At 43.5% G+C, this 22,376-nt stretch overlaps 1 long non-coding RNA gene across 1 annotated transcript in view; it reads left to right on the top strand.

The window, feature by feature from the left end:
* Nucleotides 1-371: 371 nt before the first annotated feature.
* Nucleotides 372-22,376, top strand: part of LOC137210450 (uncharacterized) — a 92,578-nt gene continuing 70,573 nt past the window's right edge. The window contains exon 1 of the long non-coding RNA XR_010936527.1: nt 372-646. This is a non-coding gene — a long non-coding RNA (uncharacterized lncRNA). The remainder of the gene's footprint in view (nt 647-22,376) is intronic.

The raw sequence follows: 22,376 nt of genomic DNA, 5'->3' as shown, positions 1-22,376 counted from the left end.
CAATTACCTTTAAATGAGTACAATCTCAGGCAGGAGGGCAAGAACCTTGCTATACTTTCATCCCCTCTTTGGAGAAAATGACATACTACAGAAACTATTAGTTCTTAAGAGAGGAATTGTTATTTCCAAGATTGAAGTGATACAAGGTGTCAAAGGATTCACCTCTTTCCCTTTTATCTGTCCTTGTTTATATTGATGGTCAGGTTCACATAAGGAAACCTAGCCTCACAGCACTTCCCTTTCCAGGGTGTTTGTAATGCTCGTGTGTGCCGGAATGCCTGAGTTTATTAATATGCATTACACATTGTGTTTATTTCTGTTTCATCAAGGTTTTGCCAGATTCTGGCCTGTCTGTGCGTGATAGTGGCTGTGTTTGTGTATGAGCACAGGGTCATCTGATAACAAATTGTCGCATCATGCGATTAAGTGATGTTTAAAATGGGTACCGGCCAGAAGAGTCTGACTCCCAGCTCACTTTTAGAAGGTCCAATCAACAAAAGAAAGTTCAAGGTATCTTGGAAGAGGTCACTGATTACAACCAACGTCTTGATCATCCTGGACCTGTTCCTTCCTGCAGAGACACAATTAAAATCATGTTGTACAGTAGAAATTTTTTATCGTTGGAGGAGACACTTTTTTTCCAGAGGTAAATCAATGTAAAATCTGCCTCCTTTGCAGGAAGATAAAAATGAATCGTTTTAGAAATCCACTCAATGAATCGTTGAGGAGTTGATGCTTTATAACCTGCTTCAATTCCCAGAAGCTGTTTATCATGACTTCCCCTGCCGTATACAAGGCCACACGGGCAGACTGTGAGCATTGTGGAGGCGGGGATTCTGTGTCATTTACTTTTGTATCAGTTTTGTGGCACATAGTAAGTGCCTAGTAAATTCTATTAAAAGACTGGGTGAACGGGGCAAGTAAATCCAGTTACTGAGCAGGAATATTAACTAAGACTCAAACTGATTTGTAACACTTACACTACATTTTTTTTGTTTGTTTTTGTTTTACACATTTTTTAAATTGAAATACAGTTGATTTAGAGTGTTGTGTTAGCTTCAGGTGTACAGCGCAGTGATTTCGTTATATTTAATATATATAATATATATTCCTTTTCAGATTCTTTTCCTTTATAGGTTATTACAATATATTGTTCTCTGTGCTATACAGCAGGTCCTTGTTGTTTATCTATTTTATATATAGTAGTGTGTAAATGTTAATCCCAACCTCCTAATTTATCTCTCCCATATTTTTTTGTATTGATATCTAATCTCTCTGATTTATCAGTGCTATGATCAGCAATATAACTGAATTAGTCTGGAAAGTGTCGGGAGAAAGTTTTGTCTGATAACTAAAGCTCAGGGACAGTGTCACTATTCTCACTATTGGTTTTGTGATCCAGGAAAAAATTCCAAAATTAAAGTTTTTTTCTTATTATTTTTTGGCCTTGGGCTTTTCTCCTCAATGCTATGGGTGTATCATCTTGTTATAAGTCCGTTGAAACTTAAGAAAATGTGCAAAAGAAATGAATTTGCGCTCTTTTCCGTGAAGTCTGGTAATTTTAGCAATCCGTTGCCTTATGAGATACAAGGCAACTCTGCTTCCTCTGTAGTCTGTTTTTTCTTCCTTTCTTTCAAAATAACCTGCCATCTTTCCAAAATAAACATGAAGGGGAAATACATTAGTGGGTATGTAATCACCCAGATATCTGTAGTGGCATGCCTGTAAAAAAACTAGTAAAAATAAAATAGTCATCAGAAATGTATTCTGGTTTTACAAGACTAGTGAGCGTTCTTGTCTTTTCTTTATAAGATTTTTAAAAAGAAACATTTATATTCACGTAAACAGTTGGCTAAAGTGAAAATTACATAGCTATCTGACTAGAGCTTACTGTCTCATAATCTTAGATTTCTAAGGTTGCGATTTTGGGTGAACATCATCAAATTAATTGTTTTACAGAGTTTTAGCATTCTAGAATTACAGTATCATGTTCTATTTCTATTCAGTATTTATGATGATCTCATTCTGACGATCTTATCCAATAACTATGTTATCCATACAATTACCTTCATTGTATGTCTTAATCATAAAATCCATATTTAACATTCATTTTTAGATACCTTGAATTTAAACATACTTTTACAATTCCATTTATTTAATTTAATTAATTAATTAAATTTTTTTTTTCCGGTTCCCTTTAATCCTGAAGGGTCAGGATATTTAAGAAACTGTCTTGCTCAGAAGACTTCATCTAATCCAGTGAATCTGGTGATTAATGTTATTACTTTCCGTTTATGGTTCAGAAAATAATGATCACCCTCTTCTTCCTTCATCTCTTCTTCTGCACCCTTTCCATCAGCAACAAATAGTTAACATCTATTCTCAATGCTGTGCAATGGGGATTCAGAGTTTCAGCTTCTGTCCTTAGATCTCAGAACAAGTAGACGTAGGAGTCAAATCCTGGTTCACTGTCCGTCATTAGCATGGCCAGGACAGACCGTTAGAAGCACAGCATATACTTATTAATAAAGATCCTGTTGTCTTGGAGCCTGTGCTAATTCGTAGGGAGCAAAGCAGAACTATCTGTGTGCAGCCTACCAAGTTGAGGAGAGAAGGTTTGCCACACGGTTTCACTGCATTGTGAGATAAGTGTTTATTCCTCTTAGGCAAGTCAACTGCTTTTGCTCAGACATGTGTTTATGAGGCCTGAAGATGCTAATTACAAATCATTCTTATCTGTCACTAAAGTCACCAGGAGGATTATTTGTAAACTGTCCTCAGACAGTTTCCTTAGATTTCCTTATTTGTAAACTGTCCTTAGATTCCATGGGAATCTTAAAGCTAAAAAAACAAATTACAAAAAAATGCTTCAGTTTAGACCAGCTGCACCCCGAAATTTCAAATTACCCTGAGCGTAACATGTGGAGTGTATAAACCTCTTCCCTTTGGGTGTTGATTTATTATGACTCACATGCTAACAAGAGCTGTTCGGCCAGGACTCTGGAGGGAGAGCCCCTGGGAGTGAGATCACGGCCAAGCCCCTGCATGGGTGAGGGGCCTGGAGGCCTTGGCGATGGGCTGGCGTTAGCCATCATTCCTAGTGCCTCTCTACCTAGAATGGACAAGCCTTCTCACTATGGGGCTAGGGCTTGACTGGGGCTAGAGGTGGGGTAGGAAGGACAAGTCATTGCTGCCCAGGACTCAGGAATTCCATGTCATCATCCTTTCTCTGGACAGCTCGAATGGCTCACATCACCCAGCCGGTGGAGATAGCACAAAATCTGAAGAAACAGGAAAGAAAGAACAGCAGCGTATGCCTGCATGGCTTGTTTCTGTATGCAAATCAGGGCTGAGCCAGGTCTGGAAGCTTTCCCGCTGATGGGTGACCAATTGGTTTCCAACTCTCCATGCTGGGGTTGGCTGTTCCTTGGGCTGCCAGACTCACTCCCAGGAAGCAAACTCATCCACAGTCACTGGAGCTTTAGTCCTTGGATCGTGACCGAAGCTTTCAGGGCTCAAGAGGAAAAGTTCAATCAAAAACGTGTAGCCACACTCTCTCAGGGCAGAGCCGGGGAGCATTTCTGACTGCATCTTGGAACTGGGCAAACCAAAATGCTCCGTTTTAATTAGAGGGCGAGGGGTTGGTATGGATGGAGCTAATTCGTTTCCCCCAAATTGCCAAGTAGGGAAAGTTCAGTATTGGAATCGAAATCCCAGGCTAAGGGGTCAGCCTGCCTGCTTGCACACTGGCTCTGAGACTTGGGCCGGTTACTAGACCCATAAAAACGGGGCGAAGAGCAGTGATACATCAAAAGGTTCTTAGGAGCTTCCTCTACAGGATTGAATGAGTTAATATCTGTAAAGTGCTTCCAACAGTGCTTTTCACAGAGTCAGCACTAAACAAGTTTATTTATGTAAACACAGGATATTATCACTGTTTCATGTTAAGAGTTGCAAGATTGAAATGAAGAGGAAAAAGAACTTTGTGAAGTAACTGAACAGCTAATATTTTATGAGAGCTGGTAAGATAACTAATTTTTCCCAGTTTTATTGCAGCATGATTGACCGATCAATATATTTAGGTTATACAATGTAATTTTTTTGAAAGGTGTACAATGGGATGATACATCGTGAAATGATTACCACACCAAGTTGATTAACACATTCATCACCTCACAGTTACCTTTTCGTGTGTGTGTGGTGAGAACCCTTAGAATCTACTCTTTTAACACATTTCAAATATACAACACAGTATTATTAGCTAGAGTCACCCTGCTTGTACATTAGATCCACAGAACTTCCTTGTCTTATAATTGAAAGTTTGTACATTTTGACCAACATCTTCTCATCCCCTCACCCCCAGCCCCAGCCCCTGTAACCACTGTAGACGTAGAAACTCTCTGCTTCTATGAGTTCAACATTTTTAGAATCCACATACAGTGAGTATTGTCTTTCTCTGTCTGGTGTATTTCACTTAGCATAACGCCCTCCAGCTTCGTCCACATTGTGACAAAGGGCAGGATTTTCTTCTTTTTAACGGCTGAATCGTATTCTATTGTATATTTTGACCACATTCTCTTTATCCATTCACCCACTTACAGACACTTAGTTGTTTCCATATTTTGGCTGTCGTAAATGCTGCAATAAACATGGGAGTAAAGATATCCCTTTGAGGTCCTGATTTCATTTCCTTTGGATATAAACCCAGCATTGGGATTGCTGGATCATTCGGTAGTTCTATTTTTGGTTTTTTGAGGAAACTCCATATTGTTTTTCCTAATGACTGTATCAATTTACGTTCTCACTAGCAGTGCAGGAGGGTTCCTTTTAGGAAGAGAACTAATATTGAAAGTGAACTAATGCTTGCCAAGCACTGTACTAAATCCTTTACAGATTTATCTGGTTAAATCTCTGTAACTCTTACAGACTCATTTTGTGTGTTTTTAATGATCTCATCAACAGTAGTATTTGAGTAGATTACATAAATTCAGAGTGTAAACTTTTAGTCAACATAAAGAGATAAGGGCGAGAAAAGCAAAAGCTCAGAGTAGCAGGTCGAAGAACGTGGCGAAGATGCAGAATCCTCTTCGTAAACGAGGATTCTGAGGCTCTGAGAAGCCGTGTGTTCTCCGGGGTGTCTGGCTGGTGAGGCCGGTCAAGCTGGGGTGGACGTCCCATGTCCCATCTCTGAGTTCTGAGGCAGTTTAGAGTGGCTTCACCAGTCTAGACGAGCTGAGAGAAGGGAACAAAGACAGTAGAGGCCAAATAGAAATGCAAAACAAGCAGGATGGAAAGGGGCAGGAAGAGTAAGTTGTTTGAAAGAGGAAGGAGGGGAAGAAACAGGAGGTAAACTCACGTTCACTTCACTTGGCCGTTGGTTTGTAACCTGAGGGGCCCGGGAGGGGGGCGGGGCGTTGCCTGGGGGGAAGTGAGGCTCAGGTGAGGAAAGGGATGGGGATGCTGCTGTCCATGTCAGCTACTGGGAGTGTCTTTTGCTTAGAGAAGGCATCACCACGTCCTGAAGTTTACCCCTGGCGCCCCCGGAATAACAGTCAGCTCCCTAGTACTGGAAACTGAGGTCCTGGGCCTCTTTGAAAATATGATTTTGAGATAGAGGGATGATGTGATTGTATCAGAAGCACAGATACATCCCATAGACATCCGTCTATTCCACTTCTAGAGAAGCTGGATTCTGGGTCTCAGAGATCGTGCTCACCTTCCTCAACAACCATACCTAGCCCTTACTATTTACATGCCAAGTACTGGCTCCTGGGTAAAAAGGTTAATACGGCGTAATCTAGAAATCCACAGCTTGGTGGAGAAGACGGACGTGAAGCTGAGACTGAAAATGCAGTGTAGTAAGTGCTCTTTGGGGGAAGTGCTTTGGGGGTCCGGGGCTGGAGAGTCCCACTCTGCCTGGGGGCGCGTGCCACGGTGTCTGTAGGGGAGAGCATCCTTCTCTGACTCAGGAGGGACGGGCAGGCACGTGCCGGGCAGGGAAAGAAGAAGGGAACCGCAGACGGAGAGTGTTGTGGGCAAACGCAGGGGGCCCCAAAAGTGGACCGCAAGATCAGTCTGCCCGCTTCCAGGCCGAAATGGGGAGGCTGGATGAGCGGGTAGGAGAGCGGTGGGCACTGAGCTGGAAGGCCACGTCTAGCCAGGTTGTCAGTGACCCTCCATGTGGAATTCTTACTGGAACCCTGCTTGCTCCAGAAAGGATCCAGGGCCGCCCGTCCCGGTGCACATAGATTTTCCATGGGCGGCAGTTTCCGGTAGAGGTGCGACGGCAGTGGCATGACCATCGTCCCCCAGCCCCTCTGTGACTGCGTGGGCGATGGGCTGCAGGGTCAGAGACCTGAGAAGGCCTGAAAAGGTCCGTGGAGACGAGGGCCCAGCGTGGCAGGAGGCCGCGGGGACGGAGAGACGCACTCAGATTTGAGGCACGGTTGTTAGGTTTTGGTGACAGGCTGCGCAGCCAGAGAGGAGGGAATTGAGCGGACACCCGGGCTCGCAGCTTCGGGTGCTGACCGGAGAGCGGCCGCGCGCATTTCGGTTTAATGGAGGGGAATTTAAGCTTAGGGTAGGCGTGGAAACTCTTTCCCAAGAACTCCAATGCTGTTTTCAAACCATCCAGCTTAGCTTGTGTTCTAGAGCATCACTGCACCACCAAGCTGACAGCACGTGGTGTCTGGCACATATTAGCTGGGTCATCGTGGGCAAATTGTTCACTTTCTGAGCCCTTATTTCTTCATAAAATTTGGATACTGTCTGCTCTCAGAGACTTGGGAATTCAGTTGGTAATTTACATGAATTATCCGGTCATGACCCAAGAGATGGGGCTCATAGTCAGTTCCCCTGGAGGGAAGGAGAAGTTTTGAGGAAAGGAGAGCTACGCTGTCAGTGGCAGGTGGAGCTCTTCTCCCCTCGCCCCACGCCTTCCTCCGTCTCATCCGCTTTCAAGGTGGAAGGAGCGTCAGGATGCTCGATGGTTCGCCACCATCAACCTGCTGGGTTTAAGGGGCTGGCGCCTCTAGGTTATCTCACTTTCACAGGTGTGCCCTAGAGGTGTGGGCAGGGTGGGACTACGGGGTGGGCGGTTGCACGCCCCCCGAGTTTGTAGAGGATCCTTCCACGGGGGCTGGAATTTTAATCTCTCCTGCCGTGCGGTCAAGGCTAACACCTTGCCCCTGCTGCCGGCTTCTGCTCGGCCTGGATGTCCTCCGAGCAGCAGGTGCGACGAGGGCACGGCTGGGCTGCGCTGAAGTCGCCTCCTGGGAACGGCTTTATCTGTGTCCTTTCCAGCACGTAGGCTTTGTAAATAGACCGGAGTCCCCACTTCCCTGCTTTGTTAGCGTGTGCTATCGTCAGGGCCTGGAACCGCCGGGACTTTCTGTCAAAGACACTTGTTTATGTGTCGTCTAGAAAGCCAGCCACTGCCGGGAGGAGGCCGGCTGGCACGGGGCGTGTGTCGGCAGTGCAGACCAGGGGGTGTCTTGTCTCCCCTTTTGATTTGCCGGCCTGATGGGAGCTCAGTGGTATAAAGCGAAGTGAATATTATCAGCCACATTTTCGCAGACAAACAGATGCTAAATTGCTTCCAGTCTTCCGGTACATGGCCACGTTTCCTATTCCTCTGGGAATGACCTTCTCAGCTGTGTTCTAGAGTCAGGATTTAAATCAGGTGTTACCCACCTCAGACCAGATACCACTGCCAGAAAAAAAGAGGAAAAAAAAGGAAGATAAACATTAAAAAAAAAAAAAAAAAGGGGGACTGTCAGGCTGGACAGGGGTATCTTCTGCAAGGAAGACAGAATAAAATACCCTCTTTCCTTTTTATTGTGGTAAAATACACAGAACATAAAATTCATCCTTTCAACCATTTCAAGGTGGCACTTGGTAAATTCACAAAGTTGCACCACCATCACCAAGTTCTAGGACACTTTCGCCACCGCACCTGCCCTCTCCTTTTTGAAAGCTAGGATTCCATCTGCCTAATAAAGAAACCAAACAACTTCAGTCAACCAGTGATCGTACCAATCAGTTCCTTTTATTCTCAGCCGTCCACAAGTAACCACGAGCTGATTGAATTCCTTGCTGTGGACCTTTGCAAAGAGATTTAGCAAAGTACGTACTGTATAGCTTTAGACATGGACAGATGTATAGATATTTTAAACACTATTAGAGAAATTCTTATGTGGATAAAATATATTGGCAATAATATTTGTGAAAAGATGGGCAGATTTTATTGACTATATCAAAATTTTCCTTAGTTGGATGGAAGGTAATTTGACATGTAGACTATTTGAAGAAATCTAATTCTATTGCTTTTATGTTCATAGAGCATCTCTACTAATAGAAAAGGGAAGGAAGGGATACATTTGACTATTTTACTTAATAAACAGAAAGATGTACTAAACAGTGAAATAAGCCAACAAAAGACAAGTACTGTATATTTTCACTTATATGTGGAATCTAGAAAATAAACCAAATGAACAAATATAACAAAACTAAAACAGACCCATAGATACAGGTAACAGACCAGTGGTTAGCAGATGGGAGAAGGTCGAGGGGAGGGGCGAAATCGGGGAAGGGGATTAAGAGGTACCAAGTACTCTGTATAAAATAAGTTACAAGGGGCTTCCCTGGTGGCGCAGTGGTTGAGAGTCCGCCTGCCGATGCAGGGGACAGGGGTTCGTGCCCCGGTCTGGGAGGATCCCACATGCCGCGGAGCGGCTGGGCCCGTGAGCCATGGCCGCTGAGCCTGCGCGTCCGGAGCCTGTGCTCCGCAACGGGAGAGGCCACAGCAGTGAGAGGCCCGCGTACCGCAAAAAAAAAAAAAAAGTTACAAGGAGGTAATGTACAGTACAAGGAATATAGTCAATATTTTATAATAACTTTGTATGGAGTGTAATCTATGAAAATATAGAATTACTATGTTGTATACCGAAATTAATATAATATTGTAAGTCTACTATACTTCAATAAAAAAATCAATAAAAATAAAGATGTTGATAGGTAGATAGGTAGCTATGGATATACGATAATATTCTTTATTATTATTACCCAATAAGGAGGAGACAGAGAAACAGTATGACTATCACACTGATGGTTTGGCGGCAGGGTTTGCATGGGATGATTTTCCAGGGCCTCTTCCCACTCACTGAAGCCACTTTTAAGCAGGCCGCACCTTTCCTTTGGTCACTTAAAAAAATTGGGACTTCCCTGGCGGTCCAGTGGTTAGGACTCGGGGCTCTCACTGCTGTGGCCCGGGTTCAATCCCTGGTGGGGGAACTGAGACCCCACAAGCCGTGTGGCGTGGCTCCCCAAAGATCATAATAAATAAAATAAAATGAAATGTACAATTCTTTGCTTTTTTTTTTTTTTTTTTTTTTGCGGTACGCGGGCCTCTCACTGCTGTGGCCTCTCCCGTTGCAGAGCACAGGCTCCGGATGCGCGGGCCCAGCGGCCATGGCTCACGGGCCCAGCTGCTCCGCGGCACATGGGATCTTCCCGGACCGGGGCACGAACCCGCATCCCCTGAATAGGCAGGCGGACTCTCAACCACTGCGCCACCAGGGAAGCCCAATTCTGTGCTTTTTTTAAAAAAAAAATTACTAGCAAATACTCTCATGGGAAGTGCAGAGTTAAATTTCAGTGAATCACGACAAATTCCGAGTTATTCAAGCCCCAGAGGTCACTAATCAGTAAGTGCCTTGCAACTGCTCTCACTGACGGGCAGCTTTGCAGCAACATGATCTCATCTGGTAGAAACCACCATTATTCCCTTCTTTACAGGCTAGTTACAGAGTTCTAGTCGTAACATGGGTCAACATTTCTAACAAAGGGACATGTTAAGGGAATTTGTGCACATGCCATTCTGTTTTCTGTGCAGTACTGGACGCCTGGTGTTAGGGATGCCTTTGCAAATGCACCTTGCATCCCTCAGGGATCATCCTTTTTAGAATTCGTGGACCGCCTCTCCCCCTTATCCCTCCATATCCTGCTTTTCTGAGTGGTAGGATCTTTTCTTCAGTTTTGGGACTAAATTTACCTCTTCTTTTGTCACTTACAAGCTCTGATGAGACTGAACTGCAGCATCATGTTTTGTCAAAGGGGACTGTCTACAACGTTATATATTAAACAGATGTGGATATATAGGAATATAGACTTACTTGTAACAGAAGCAAATACAAGAATTGACTAAACTAGGTGATGGATTCTAGAGTGTTTCTTATGTTATTCTGTCTATAATTCTCTGTGTTTATATAGTTTCATTCTTTGAAAAAAATATGAAAAAATGTATTCATCTAAGTCCATGAGGCAGAGGCTTCCGATTTTTGAAATTAGAGTCAGAACTCAGCTCCGTCGTATCGGAAGTTGAAGTTATACCTTCTTTCATGTGCACAGTTTACTGGCAATATTATCACACAAAATGGGCTCACGGTTGGGTGAGCTTGTAACTATTAAGTCAGCTAGACACACATAAGCTCTTGTCTCCTTGAATTTCTTCCTGGAGATGATACCCACGCTCCACAACCCGCCCTCTTCCAGGAAGACTTTCCCACAGTCCTACCTTCCCCTCTCCTTTCTCCATCAGCTTCAACGATGACTTGCTCTGTGACCTTAGGCCATGTACGCGAACTTTCCAAGATGTGCCTGAGTGTGAAGGGGAGATGATAGTAGAACCACGCTCCTGAAATTATTCTGAGGCTTAAAGGAACGAATGTATGGAAAACGCCTGGCACAGCTGCTGCCTAATGGCCGACGCTGCTAGTGCCGCCTCCTCTCATTCATCATCTGCCTCAGCGCGTGGTTGTTTGTCGAGTCAGATGCTATCAAACCGCTGAGGCCCGGGGCATGATGTGACTTCATAAATAAGCTCTTCAAGGGAGATTTGCTCACTAAGTTGGTACACATGTCCACAGACCAGATTATCATGAGAGTTAGGGTATGAGCAGACAAAATCTATGATTCTCAAGGTTTCATCCTGAAACAGCCCTGAAAAGACGGAAGACTTTAATGAGAGGTGACTGAATCTCCATGACGATGTGCTAAGATTTTGGCAAGTTTTTTTTTTAACTGTGGAAAGATAAAATTTACCATCTTAACCATTTTTTAAAAATTTTATTTGTTTTATTTATTTATTTTTGGCTGTGTCGGGTCTTCATTGCTGCGCGCGGGCTTTCTCTAGTTGCAGTGAGCGGGGGCTGCTCTTCGTTCCGGTGCGTGGGCTTCTCATTGCGGTGGCTTCTCTTGTTGTGGAGCACGGGCTCTAGGCGCGCGGGCTCAGTAGTCGTGCACGCGGGCTCAATAGTTGTGGCTCGTGGGCTCTAGAGCGCAGGCTCAGTAGTTGTGGCACATGGGCTTAGTTGCTCCGCAGCATGTGGGATCTTCCTGGACCAGGGCCTGAACCCGTGTCCCCTGCATTGGCAAGTGGATTCTTAACCACTGTGCCACCAGGGAAGCCCTCATCTGAACCATTTTTAAGCATACAGTTCACTAGCAATAAATACATTCACGTGGTTGTGCAACCACGATCTATCACCAGCACTATTTCATCTTCCCAAACTAAAACTTTGTACCCCTTAAACACTGACTCCCCCTCCCCCAGCCCCTGGAGCCCCCCATTCTACTCCCTGTCCCTGTGAATCTGACTTCTCTAAACTATGTTCCTCATTTCAGTAGAATCACACAGAGTTGGTCGTCTTCATGACTGTCTTGTGTCACTTAGCATGTTTTCAAGTTTCATCCACGTTCTATCCTGTGTCAGAATGTCAGGCCTTCCTAAGGCTGAAGAATACTCCACTGTATAGATGGACCACATTTTGTTTATCCACTGATCCACTGGTGGACACTTGGGGTGCTTCCACCTTTTGGTTATTGTGAATAATGCTTCTATGAACATTGATATACAAGCATCTCTTCAAAACATTGCTTTCAGTTCTTTTGGAAATAGACCCCGTAGTGAATTGCTGGATTGTACGGTAACTCTGTGTTAACTTTTGAGGAACCACCATCCTGTTCTCCACAGCAGCTGCACCATTTCACTTCCAGCCATGTACCAGGTTCCAACTTCTCCACGTGACTTCCAGCCCTTTTGGCAAGTCTTTTGCCTTCTAAGGGTTTGATAATTATCAAAGAAATAACATGGGATCGTAGGTTATGATGGTTTTAACCCAACCTTTATCAGTGAATCACACCTCCCCCTGAATTCTGGCTTTGCACCTGCAAAAGCGGTGTAAGTTTGGGCAAGTGATGTGACTTGTCTGAACTTCAGTCCACTTAAGTATAAACCGAGGATCACAGCCCTTTGTTCATAGGGTTGTTATGGGGTCTGAATACGAAAATCATTGTGAAATAATGCCATTTGCAGCCACATGGATGGACCTAGAGATTATCATACTAAGTGAAGTAAGTCAGACAGAGAAAGACAAATATCATGATATCTCTTATATGTGGAATCTAAAAAAATGACACAAATGAACTCATTTGCAAAACAGAAACAGACTCACAGACAGAAAAAAAATCTTATGGTTACCAAAGGGGAAAGGTGGGGGGAGGAATAAATTAGGAGTTTGGGATTAACAGATATACACCACTATATATAAAATAGATAACCAACAAGGACCTACTGTATAGCACAGGGAACTATACTCAATATCTTGCAAAAATCTATAACGGAAAAGAATGTAAAAAAGAATGTATATATTTATATATATATATAACTGAATCACTTTGTTGTACACTTGAAACACAACATTGTAAATCAACTATATTTCAGTAAAAATTAAAAAAGGAAATCATTGTGAAGTACTTACACAGTGCTGGTCACACAGAACTTAGGAAATGCAACCTTTGTTACTGTTTTTGAAAGTTTCTTTTCAAGAAAATGTTGATTATTTAAGAATGCCATCTTTTGCTAGTTCAATTAGTACATATTTCCATTTTTGAAATGTTCCTTCATTCTACATGTGTACACACATATCGGTGTGATACTTCAAATATTTCATTTTGGTCTGATCTGGAAGACGAGAAGTTGGTATAAGATTAGAGTAGTTCCTGGAAACAAGTTACCTTAAGAGGAACTGCTTGCCCTGTTTGGAATGGTGGGAAGATAGGGTCACTTGATCCAGGGAAAGACACTTCATAATGAACTCTTGGAAAGAAAACAAAGTTAATACTGAGAACAGAACGTTAATTCTCCCTTTCTCAGGATCATAGTTAGTTCTTCAAATCTTAGAAAAATTAATAGAGAACAGACATCTCCACATGGAGAAATAGAGGTAACCTGAATTACATCCCTAAGCAGTAAACTGTAGAACTGGCAAAGGAAATAAAAGTTTTAATTTCCAGTGTAAATTTGCTCTCAATTTTGCTATTGTCCTTTGATCTGGAACAAGCAGACAGTATTTTTCCTTAATGTGGGGCTTGATCATTTTATATAACATATACGAATCTTTTTCCATTAGTAAAATAAAATTCTATTTTCTAACTTAGGTAATATTGAGGAAAATGGCTATGCTGTACTAGTAGAAATTTTCTTAAAAAGTCTTCAAGTTAAGTATTCTATCGATACACTCAAACACATATGTGTTTGCACACGCATGCTTTAGCCTTTGGGAAAGAAACACGGATAATAGCATCTGTATAATGCCTATTTTTCATCTTGAATTTTGGAAGTGATATGTTTCAAAGAATCCTTGTCTTCTCCATTTTCTGGTTCTATTTGGAACAATGAAAGTACAAATACTTTTTGCAAACATCTTTTAAGAAAGCTGGAGGAGGGTCTCATTCTAGAAAAGTATAGCTCGAAACCAACGTATCAGACCTGACCCAAGGGTTTTGTTTTCTGGGTTTGGGTTTTTTTCCTTTTTAAAGCACGGTTTCCAGTTCCAGAAGTTCACTGAACTTTCTTAAGAAAGATCAGGACACAGAATTTTCGTGAAATCCCCGAAAGGTCCTTTAAGCAAACTCCACTCCCAGCCCTGGACGGAGCACACCTACGACAAGCTGAGGTCTCACTGACCCCATGGAAAACGACAGGTGGATACGCCTTTTGTTGAGCAGCCTCTGATTCATTAATTTAATTGACAGTAATTCTGAGTGAGATTTATGAAGGCCACAAAGTAGAGTTAGTGAAGCGCACGAAATGTCAGCGTGCCCGCTTCGGGCTCCGCGATCGCCATGTCCCTCCCGCACTCCCGCCCGCACCGCTGGCTTCCGCAGCTGTTTTCTCCTTCACGAGGCTTCACACGGAGCCACGGCCTCGCTTCAGCCGGGTACCCACGGGCCCGGACCCACTCCAGCTCCACCGAGCGCCGGGGACGCGTTTCACTGCCCACACTTTGTTCTCCGTGTAGGCACCACGCTCACACGCACCACATACACCATCTATACCACACACACCACACACACACACACTGCCATCCCACACACATGGCGTCTCGGATGCAGCACCCACAAAACCACTTTCCTAACTTTTAGACTCTCACACCTCGTGATCTGTCAGAGCAGTTATTCCCCCGCCCAGCTCTACTTCCCCGTCTTTAATAAAACAGCACCGTGTCAGCCCTGGCCTCTGGGCACAGTGCCCCTTGCTGGCCCCAGGGCTGGGTCTTGGGTTGAGTCATCCAAGCTAAGGAGACCCGGCTTCTGCTGGGACTGTTGAGAGAAAAGCACCCTCCCTTTTTCAGCTGGGTTTGAGGTTGTGAGGCATAATCTTGGAGTTGCTGGAAGCGACCTGCCACCACTGGGGAACGTCTGCTGGAGAGCGGAACCCACCCAGAGGAGGTCAGGGCTGTGACCTGGAGCCCAGGCCTGGGTCCCCAGCAGGGCCCTCCCCGCACTCCCCACTTATGACTCTGAAGCTCCACGTTCACTCAAATCAGTTTCAGTTGGATTTTCTGTCACTTGCAATCTGAAAAGTCCTGAATAATCAAGGATTTTTAGGGAAAATTAGTTATCTTTCTGAGTTTGCATGCACAGTATTCCTCCAGGGCTGACATCTTAACTTGTGTGTTTAGTAAACAGCTTTTTTTCCACCAGTAAAATTTGTATTTGCAACCCAGGTGGCAAAAACTTTAAATTATAGAAGTTATAACAGAGTATATTATGATGTCTTGGTATTAATAATAAATAGAAATATTTTTGTTTTGACGAATATAATTTTTGTTTAGGCGTTTTAGTTATTATGTCTAGGTATAAAGATAAGCGTATAGCCAATCATGAAAAATATTAAAGGAAATGTTTAGGTTTTTTTTTTTTTTTCTATACGCGGGCCTCTCGCTGCTGTGGCCTCTCCCGTTGCGGAGCACAGGCTCCAGACGCGCAGGCTCAGTGGCCATGGCTCACGGGCCCAGCCGCTCCGCATCTTGTGGGATCTTCCTGGACCGGGGCACGAACCCGTGTCCCCTGCATCGGCAGGCGGACTCCCAACCACTGTGCCACCAGGGAAGCCCTGTTTAGGTATTTTGAACTAGAAAGATGATTTATTAAAGACAAGAGACAAGTGCTATCTAATGGTAAATGAACAAAGCAAATCTATTAACATAACAGTGGGGAGCCCAAATATGAGAAAAATAAAATATTTAACCTCTCGGAATTTTTAAAAACAGCAATAATTACAATAAAGAACTACTGAGTATTTCGATCAATACCTAATATTATTACATCTGTCCTTTTAGTATTTTAGTACACTGGATGTTATGTATAAATATTTATTTTGAATAAGAAAGAAGCACTACAAATTACAAATTTAAAAAAGTTAACTGTGCATCACAAAAAAATCACCAAATCCAAAAACAACCCTCACATAGTTTATTAACTAATTGTTTGACATACCTCTATGCCTTCTTTCTATGTTTTTTTGGTGACATGCTCATTAAATGGCTGTCTATATAACATTGATTTTGTAATAACATTTTCTATAGAGAGAATATAAAGATGAATCAGTCTTTCTTTCAGCATGATTGACCGATTTTTTAAAGTTTTGATAGTGTAGACAAATTTCTTTCAGTTTCACAACTTGTTATTGACAATGTCATGTAAATCTTTACAGTTATTGTCAAATTTTGGAACACCCCTATCAAGTTTCTTTCATTTATGAGTGTAAGATATTAAGGCATGTCCAGTTTTCTTGTAAAGTAACTACTTTTACCTGTGTTTAGAATTGAAAACAGGCAGTCAGTTTATCACTAATGTTCTTCTTGTAGTGTTTTCATGTTATTTTAGATCATCTTCCCTGATATCAGGGTCATAGCCAGATGTAGAATGTGTAAGGCCACTCGGGCACCATCTGATGAAATGTGATGGAGGAGAGGCAGAGTGGAAAGAGGCAGAGATCTTAACTGATTGCTATGAAACATCTTATTTTTTCAAAGTAAAAAAAAGAAAAGACCAGTTGAAGACAATTGACCTGTTCTAGTATTTTGGAAAGGGCCAATGTGAGTGGGAAACCCTAAAACTTAATTTCATTAACTTCAACTAAATTCACCTCTGGGCAACGCTGGAGATTTGACTGAGTCGGGCTAGATCTCCGTCTCGACAGCTAGCTAGAAGAAGGAGACAGACTTCTTAGCTGAAGTATTTTTCTACAATCCCTGGGAGAAAGACCATTTATACTTCTAGTATAAATACAATAACATAAGCAATTGCCTGGCCATTTGCCATGCACTGTGGTCACTCCTTGAGGCTGAAATAGTACAGATACCGCCTTGGTTCCACTGGCTCCATTAGTTGAAGCTGAGAAATTACTTCCTCTTTGGCTGTTGTGAAAGCTGAACCCAATACCCCAGGTATACCTGGGAGCATATCGTTTTCCAAAGCCTTCGTGAACACTCAAGGGACAGATGAGACCTCTCTGGGATTCTCTAGAATTCTTTCGTCTTCCTCCACCACCTAATTATCCATCTTATAAGATTATAATGTATAGATCTACCTGTGCTTTCACTTGAACCCAACCCCAGTTGAAAAGAGAAGGGCATTCCTGCGATACACTGCCTTGAGGTACAATCATCTCTAAGCCATCAAATAAGAAACCATTTGAAATATTGTTTCCTTTATCAAGTCAATGTCTCCACCTCTGCATTTCATGAAGAGATACTTTCAATGAAATTTTACCTTCGTATTTAATAATCATTTATCAAAATTGGGAAATGTGTTGTTTTGCTCAGTTATATTCTAGCAAAATTTGTATCAATTATCCCATCCAGGATAAATTTTTTAAAACTTAAAACCACCTGATCACAAGAAATATTAAAGACATCAGGTTTTAAAAAATTGAAGTAGAGTTGATTTACAATATTGTGTTAGTTTCAGATGTAAAGCAAAGGGATTCATATATATATATATTTCAGATTCTTTTCCATTATAGGTTATTACAAGATACTGAATATAATTCCCTGTGCTCTACAGTAAATCCTGCTACTTACCTATTTTGTATATAGTGGTGTGTATCTGTCAATCCCAAACTCCCAGTTTGTCCCTCCTCCCCTTCCCCTTTGGTAACCACGTTTGTTTTCTATGTCTGTGAGTCTGTTTCTGTTTTGCATATAATTCATTTGTATTATTTTTTAGATTCCACATATAAGTGATATCATATAGTATTTGTTTTTCTCTGTCTGGCCTACTACACTTAGTATGATAATCTCTAGGTCCATCCACGTTGCTGCAAATGGAAGTATTTTATTCTTTTTATGGCTGAGTAGTATTCCATTGTATATCTATGTCTATATATGTGTACCCCACGTCTTCTTTATCCACTCATCTGTCGATGGACACTGAGTTTGCTTCCGTGTCTTGGCTATTGTAAATGGTGCTGCAGTGAACATTGGGGTGAACGTATCTTTTAGAATTAGACTTTTTATCTTTTCCGGACATATACCCAGGAGTGGGATTGCTGGGTCATATGGTACCTCTATTCAAAATATCAGGTCTTCACGTATGTACATGTTTTCCAGGGACACATGATGGGTGATCAGTAAAATAAATTCTCAAGCAAATAAGTATATTACATGAGGATAAAATTCTGAAAGGGTTGTGGACTGGAAAGGTGACTTTTGAGTGGAAAATGGACGGTTGTCAAATTTCTGAGGGTTTCTGAAAAATCTTTTTCCCGTATTTAAAGCAGATAATGAAGGTTACAGATGACTGTGGTACTAGAATTCCGCCGTGTGCACTGGAAAGTGAGGTAAAGTGTTTTATTCACAAATTTACTTTTTTGTTGATTAGTTCAGCTAGCCTTTTTTTAAATTAATTTTTATTGGAGTATAGTTGATTCACAATGTTGTGTTAGTTTCAGGTGTTCCACTGGGTGCATAAAGAGTTTTATTCACAAATTTATTTTTTTGTTGATTAGTTCAGCTAGTCTTTTTTTTTTAATTAATTTTTATTGGAGTATAGTTGATTTACAATGTTGTGTTAGTTTCAGGTGTACAGCAAAGTAATTCAATTATATATATATTTAATTCACAAATTTAAATGTTCCCAATACACTGGAGGTCACATCCTTTGCAACTATTTAAATTTAAGGTTAAAATGTTTGGATGGCAACGTATCAATATACAAGTGCGGGAGTTAGTTTTTCTCAGTCTTTAAAGGGAGCGGGTGTTGTCCTCACTTTGTAGATGAAGCCATCCTATGAATGAAAGGAAACATCCCCTGGACATTTGGTTTAACATAAACCTATAGAAGCTCAGCCTGAAGAACTGAAAATAGAAGTGACCCTGCCGTGGCGTTGCCGCCGCAGAGGTGCTATTTAGAGCCAGGAAAAGTGCCGCTCGCGCCGTACAAAGGCCCACGATTGATTGTGCGCGCTCACTTCCGCACATTGTTGAACCTCCAGAAGCTGCTGCAAGTGAGGGGGTGAGTCAGGCCCGAGAGGCTGTTCCAGGGCCTAGATAAGGCATCTGGAAATCTCTGCGAGCCCCGAGGAGTGGTGAGGCAGCCACCCACTCTGTCGGGGTTGCCCGGGTGGCCCTGCTGGGTCCTGGGTGCCTAAGTGAAGGCAGGTGTGTTCCAGGCCACGTGACTCTGCACAGTCTGAGACCAGGTCTCGGCCTCAGAAGGGGAGTCTCCCCACGAAGGGAAAAACCCAGGGCCATGCCCGGCACTTAAAAGGAACAGATACCTTCTTCCGGGTGTGAATTCCTTCAACGCAGCCTTAAAGATACATCCCCACAGGTTACAACCCAGACAGCATCTCTCTTTTTTTTAATCTTTTCGCGGTGCCTCGCAGCCTGTGGGATCTTAGTTCCCCGACCGGGGATCGAACCCGCGCCTCCTGCAGTGGGAGCACGAAGTCTTAACCGGTGGGCCGCCAGGGAGGTCCCTGCAGGCAACATCTTAATAGCCTGTTGTTTTCTCCTGGAAGTATGCCAACAGGGAATACATGAGCTGACCACCTCCCCGTGCCTGTGGGGTGAGCCTACGGCCTAATTGGTCCAGCTTTCCAGGACGTCTCCCCGCCTGAGGGCCAGGTGATGGCAACAGAACCCCTGCTGGAGATTCATCTGGAAGGCTCACAGACACCTTCACACCCACGCGTCCCAGCAAACTCCTGCATCTTGGCTGCTCTCCAGTCAGCCGCCCCTGCTTATTCAAGTACAAATGCAGAGCCATCTTGCACCTCTCACTCTCTCCGTCCCATATCTAATAGTTTATGTATGTATGTATGTATTTTTATCATAGTAACATATACATAACATACAATTTACCGATTTAACTATTCTGAGGTGTACAGATCTGTGGTATTAAGTAAATTCACTGGATCGTACAACCGCCTGCACTCTCCATTTCCAGGACTTTTAAAAATCATCCCAATCAGGGCTTCCCTGGTGGCGCAGTGGTTAAGAGTCCGCCTGCCAATGCAGGGGACACGGGTTCGAGCCCTAGTCCGGGAAGATCCCACATGCCGTGGAGCAACTGAGCTCGTGAGCCACAAGTACTGAGCCCATGAGCCACAACTACTGAAGCCCATGCGCCTAGAGCCCGTGCTCTGCAACAATAGAAGCCACTGCAATGAGAAGCCCACACACCGCAACGAAGAGCAGCCCCCGCTCACCGCAACTAAAGTCTGCAGCAACAAAGACCCAGTGCAGCCAAAAATAAAATAAATTTATATATAAAAAAAATCATTCCAAGCAGAAACTCTGTACCATGAAACAATCACTCCCCATTCCTCCCCACTCCCTCCAGCCCCTGGAAACCTCTGTTCTACTTTCCTGTTTGTGAACTTGACACCTCCAGGTATCACACATGGGCTGAATTGTACAGTATTTGTCATTTTGTGGCTTATTTCTTTCAGCAGAATATCTTCCAGGCTCATCAATGTTGTAGCGAGTATCAGAATTTCCATCCTTTATAAGGCTGAATCATATTCTATTGCATGTGTAGACCACATTTGTTCATTCCTTCATCTGTTGTGGACATTTCTAATAGCTTCTTAATCTTATTAATTTACTATTTTATCACTACTCCATTACTCTAGTGGACACAGAAGTTCCTTCATTTCCTAGTTTGTCTCTATCTTAAAAGTCTCCTCTTTCCCGTCCATCCCATGCACCATCTGAATAACTCACCTAATAATTTCACTCTATTCTTCTATGCATCCCAAATCCTTGCCCCTCAGTGGCCTGGGCCCAATCAACCCTTCTTATATCTCATCTCACTTTTTTCACTAGTCGTCCTCTACTTACCAGGCCAAGAGGCATTTACTGGATAAGTACCGGGTGTTGGGCACAGAAACAGAAAGTCAGGAAAGGTGCCCCTGGACCATCCGCCCCGGAGATCTGGAACACGGTGTGAGAACTCTCCACCTGCGCCTCCCCACACCTGCCTCATGGTTCCTCCACCCCACCTGCTCTCTGGACTGTTCTCCTGCCCCCCCCATCTGTGAGCCTTGTCTCCTGCGGGATCCCACCCCATCGGTGACGAGAGGCTCATGGTAACGAGCATGGATCCTGGACTAGACGGTGTCCTTGGACACTGGCCCTGCCACTGACTAGCTTACGCTGTGGGACACATAACTCCTTTGTGGATGGTGCTTTTGGGTCCACAACTGTCAACAGGGCTCACAGTCAGGGTGCCCCTCCCTGGGCTGTTGAGGATTAGTCCGGCGCTGATCATGCGAAGAAGCTAGAGCAGCGCCAGGCTGCAGAGTCGTTACTGCACTGTTACCTTTCTGAGATTATCCTCCACGGGGTTGTGAACTTTAGCTCATTTGTTCAGTTTCTGCTCTCAGATATCTTCAAATGCCGTGTTAGGAGCTAGACACAAGGCGTATGTATGTGCTAATGAAAAGACATTGCCTCTGCTCCTCGGGGATTCCTAGTATTATTCGTGCTTCTCTTCGGAGCCCTGTGATCACACCCTGCACGACTCCTCCTCCCTCCATCCCTTCCTTTCTTTCCTTCTTTCCTTCCCCCCCTCCTTCCTTCCATCAAATACCATCGGTTGCTACCCTATGCTGGGGATATGCCTCTGCGAACTGCACGGTCGCGCTTTCAGGGGATGAACTAATGGAGAAGGCAAATGCATAAGTGAATAAATCATATGACGCAGGAGAGCAATAAATCCAGAGAAATCCAGAAGAGATAGCGTGTGCTGCTTGGCCGGGGCGGCCCTCTGAGCACTGGTCCCCTAAGCGAGGCCTGGGAAGGGAAGGGTCAGCTCTGCCCGGATCTGCGGGAAGAGCCATCCGGCCGAGGGCAGGGGACGCTGTCGGATGGGAAGTTGGGATTGGGGGGAGGGCAGAGGGAGATCGCCGTTGGGCTGGTTCTCGAAGGTGTCGTCAGGGCTTGGGTTTGATTCCAGTACGATGGGAAGCCTCTAAGGGTGCAAGCGACATGATCCAACGCGTACTTATAAAAGCCTCCTCTGCCTGCAAGAAGCAAGTGGAGAAGAGTCAGAGGAGAAACAGCAAGACCAGCTGCAGGTGCGAACCAGGTACCAGCACGACCGCCCGCTGCTGCTACTGACCCTACAAGGCGGCTCCTGAGCGCCGGCCTCTAGCTTCGGCCTCTTCTTTTTTTTAAAAAAAAAAAAACAAATAAGAGCTAAGTTGATACTGTGTTGTCAGAATCAGACCCCGCAAATCTTAACCTTGTACTAATTAGAAGGGCGAAGTTCAATAGGAAAATATGTCAAGAAAATTTTAAAACACGTTTCCCATAAGAATTTTTATATACCAGAAATGGAGGAGACAACTTCAGTCCTTTCATCTCTATTTGATTCAACATAGTGTTGATGTAATTTAAGTATCTCCTGGGGTGAGTTTTTATTGTTTCTTAAAAGCAATTGTTTTCATATTTCAAACATCCTTCTATTAAGAATTTAAGTTGTAATTTTTTTTCTATTTTAAACTAACAAAGAGCCAGTGA

The sequence above is a fragment of the Pseudorca crassidens genome, chromosome 17 (assembly GCF_039906515.1).
Source record: "Pseudorca crassidens isolate mPseCra1 chromosome 17, mPseCra1.hap1, whole genome shotgun sequence".
Taxonomy (NCBI): Eukaryota; Metazoa; Chordata; class Mammalia; order Artiodactyla; family Delphinidae; genus Pseudorca; species Pseudorca crassidens.
This window is presented reverse-complemented; position numbering and strand designations above follow the sequence as displayed.